Raw genomic sequence first — 4,231 nt, 5'->3', positions numbered from 1 at the left:
CTGTGGTAAACTTGGCCTCCTCTGTGCTCAGACTCTGTATACCTGGATCATGGTTTAATGTGTTTTCTGTCTCCTGCATTCTTCAGATTCATCACCCGTCGCACTCACCAGTAGTGCTGGTTCCGTCTCCATCCTGTTTTTCCGTCTGCTCGGAACCCAAGGACCACATACACAACTTCTTCTCAGCCTGCCCTTCAGTCCATACTCTCCACCTCCTTGGAATCTGGACCGGACTCTCCCCACTCTCGATCCTCTCTGGAATGCTCCCATGGCAGCCTTTTTCCCCGCTTAATAACCAGGGTCTCCAAGTAAGCCCAAGACTATCCACTGGCACTCCATACCTCTGTCCCTTACTCGTTTGTCACTCAGTAACACCTTTCTCCTGTGTTTACAGAAAGTTCCCGTTCGAGTTCTCCCTGTGCTCTACGCCTGTTTCCCCGCCCACGGATTTCCCTTAGTTTCTGCGAATGGTTTCTGTTAAACCCAGTTCTGTTCACGTTTTTGTTCCTTCTAATAAATTATACATAGTTCGAGCAATTGAGTCTGCTTTTGAGTCCACCGCATCCTTGTTTGTGACAAAACTGTTAAACTGGCAAAGAAAAAAAAACAACTAATTTTACTCGTACAATCTGGAAGTTGTGTTCTCCCTATATTAAAGCTGCTATACAGAATCTGCAAAACAAACTGGGTTGTCACAAATTTGGTCCGTGGGCCAGAGTTTGACACCTATGGTATACATTGTACCATAGGCCAAGGTGTATCCATTTTTCTAATTTTTTAATAATATTTTGTACATTTCAAGGACTTCTATTTTTGGAGTGTATTTTTATGTATCTGTATTATATTATACATACACATTAAAAGTGAATCTCTGTCCAAAAAATGCACTCAGTTTACTTTTTACTCACTGTGAGCATCATTCATTATTCTCCCGCAGTAATTAAGGTTAGGATATGTTTTGGGTTTTTTTTTTTTATTCCAATCCATTCTTCTTTGGCAGCATTTAAATAACCATTATCAGATTTGATGGTTTTGTTACAGACTTTTCAAAAAAGTGTTTTGCTTTTCTTTCACAAATATGGGGATTGAATTGTGTTAAAATGTACAAAACTATCATGTCATGTTTTGTGATGAGGACCCAGGCACAGAGAGACTTGGTGAATTTAAGAATCTTATAATTTAATAAAGAAATTTGAAGACTTTCCCAGAGAGGAAATTATGATGACTGATAATGGAGATGAAGACAACAGACGATGAGGACAGGGAGGAACAGGGGTTTAAATGCACCAAGGAGACAATCAGAGGGAACTCGGGACAACTGGAGACATTTAAGGATGCAGGGACTGACGGAGACAGGGAAGACGTCTCATCGTGGCGAGTAAAGTTTACCTTGTCTGGATGGGCAGCTCTCTGGGTGCTCAGCACCCCCAAAGCTCTGATCCTAGAATTGCCCCTGGTGTCAAATGAATCCTATAGTCATTCCTAGATAAGTGTGTGCAACAGATGGCAACTAGCAGTTTCACCAAAGCCGTAGTCAAAGGTTTCTAAATTAAAACCAGTAATTGAAAATATCTGAGGCAATCCATAATAATGTGACACCACTATTTTTAGGCAGCTGAGCTAATGACAGCTACGAGGGCTGCAGGACCACTGGCTGAATCAGACTTTAGAGTGTTTATCCAGAAGCTAATGAGAGTTCATGTTTTCATCACTGACTGCACTGTGCGTAGTGCAGAGTATAGATAGAAATGCATAAATTAAGCTAAATGCCCGTGTTTGTGTTAGAGACCACATCATTATTTGTTGAGTGTTCACTCTTCATTAGAGAAAAGTGGAGGAGAGCTGTCCTGTGCACACTGGGAAATCAGAGCAGGTCTTACTGGTTCAAAGAGCCCAAGAATGAAAGTAATGAAACAAAGAGACACACTCACATACCCACACGCATCTGTTGCCTCCCTAAGACGATGACCAGAGGGGCAACTGGTTTCCTGTTTAACAACGTGTGGTGCTGTGATAAAGAATTTAAAAACGGACACACGTTGAGCTGATGTCAGTTTAACAACAGGAAGCTATTTTCAACTCTCTACACTCTCCCCCACTTAAAAGAATGTCTCCTGACATTTGTTTCTTCATGTGTGGACCCATCAATGTATGAGTGTGGAGCCATTGTGGTAGTACGGCTGGGAATAGATGGGGTGAAAGAATGATGGGATGCCTTGTGTCAACATCCAGGGTTGGCTAGCTGAAAGGGTGTTCATATCTGCCCTCCAGTGGCAGTATTATGGCTGACCCAGTGCGTTGTACGTGAGTCTTTCCGCTGGTCTTCCCCTCCTCTGTGACCTGCTTAAATAGTCATTTTCTCTAGTTTCTCCATCCATTTCCTCCATTTCTTTTCTGCTAACTCCTCAGCCTCCACAACATCTTGCTCTCCCCCTTATTCTGGCCTGTCAAGAGGACAGAACTCTCTTGCTGTTGCACATAGCTTGGGCTGACTTTGAGAATCCTGCTTTGGAATGACAGTTTCCGGTTGCTGAGGGTGCTCCTGTTGAATAGCAGGTCGTTGTTGTTGTTGAGGGTTCACAAGCCTGTAGCATGGAATCCTGCTCCGGAGGTCATGGCTCTGGCTATACCTTATAGACTGGTCCATCTCCACCAGGCGATGTACTACCTTCTCCCAATAGGCGTGCAATTTTCCTGGCCCCCCTCTCTCTGACAAATTTTTCATCAGTACTCTGTCACCTGGCTGGAGAGTGATACCTCTTACATGTCTGTCGTACTGCTTTTTGCTTTTGGCTGAGGACTGTTGGCTGTTATTTGCAGCTATTTGGTAAGCGACTCGCATCCTCTCGGCCCACTTTTGGACAAACATTTGTTGATTATGTGCCTCAGTGTCTTTCCCTTGATGAAAAAGTAGGTCAACTGGCAGCGGTGGAGTCCTACCATAAAAGAGAAAAAATGGAGAGTATCCTGTTGCTTCATGTCTTGTGGAATTGTATGCGTGCACGATCTGAGGCAGATGATCTTTCCATTCCTCCACATCTTGCTGCATGTACGGCCAATAGAACCGTTCTCGGGCAAGATGGATCACCCTTTCAGAACCTACATGCCCCATGTCGTCATGTAAGCTTTTCAGTACCACTGATTTGAGCTGTTCAGGGAGGACCAGTTGTGGGTTTTGGTTTGTTTTTCGGTAGAGTAGTCCATTTTCTACTTCTAACTAGTTCCACTCAGAGCAGTCTCCCTGTCTGTTTAGACATTGTTTTTTTCTCTTTTTCATTTGGAGTCCAAGCTCTCGGTTTTAAAAAAATAACTTCTTTAATAGCTGGATCTGCTTGTTGTGCAGCTCTAATATCTCTAGGAATGATGCCTGAAACACTATTGTGTGGTAAGCTCACGGAAGTCAACACACAGGCCAAGACTGTTGTCTTTTTTTTCACACACAGAGCAGAAACAGACTTCCTAATCCACCCCATGCTAGGAGATTTTGAATATACTCCTTCACCTCCTTAAACAGTGGCTGTGGAATGGAATTGTAGCTTTTTTGAACTAGAGTGTCATATTGATTTTGAGCTGTAGACCAGGGACACACCCAATGTCTCCTTCATCATGAGCAAACACGTCTGATTCCTCATAAAGCATTTGCCGTACCGTGCTCTGGTCAGGCTCAGGCAGGTGATCTAAATCAACATTTGGATGCCATCTTTCTTCCACACTGCCAGCCCTGCCATTTTCCTTCCCATTACTTTGTTCCTCACTGGTTGGACTTGCTTGGGTAGCACACAGAAGGGTGTCATTGTGTGGTTCTCCAGGCCCCTGCATAGTTGGATGGATGTTTACAGGCGTACTTTCAACAATTTCTTCAATGAATCCTAAGACTCCTTTTGGAGGTAAAAAAAACAAACATCATGCCTTGTTGAATTCGGGATTGGTATTCTCACTATTTTTGAGGCGCAAGCCGGCACATCAACAAGCACAGGAGATAACTGCAACCCATCTGGCAAGCGACTGTCCACATTCGGCTCAAACAACAGAAAAAGCTCTCATGTGGCATTTCACCTGACAGATCTGACTCCGCAGATGGTGAGTCCCTTCTTTCCAACTCGTAATACTGGACATTATGACTCTTCCAGGGGGTGCTTTGTGTGAACCACCGAAACAAGACTTTCAGCATTACTCAGAGACTCACTAAGTTGGCGTCGTCTCTTTGATCACCATCCCCTGCAATCATTTC

General features: G+C 43.8%; 1 long non-coding RNA gene across 1 annotated transcript; it reads left to right on the top strand.

The window, feature by feature from the left end:
* Positions 1 to 75: 75 nt before the first annotated feature.
* Positions 76 to 541, top strand: LOC102206277 (uncharacterized). The gene is made up of 2 exons (XR_312474.1): positions 76 to 308; positions 395 to 541. It is a non-coding gene; the product is annotated as an uncharacterized LOC102206277 (long non-coding RNA).
* The last annotated feature ends 3,690 nt before the right edge of the window (positions 542 to 4,231 follow it).

The sequence above is a fragment of the Pundamilia nyererei genome, unplaced genomic scaffold (assembly GCF_000239375.1).
Source record: "Pundamilia nyererei isolate P.nyererei 1_Seehausen unplaced genomic scaffold, PunNye1.0 scaffold00808, whole genome shotgun sequence".
NCBI classification, from domain to species: domain Eukaryota; kingdom Metazoa; phylum Chordata; class Actinopteri; order Cichliformes; family Cichlidae; genus Pundamilia; species Pundamilia nyererei.
Note: the sequence above shows the minus strand (reverse complement) of the source record. Positions and strands in the feature narration are given on the sequence as shown.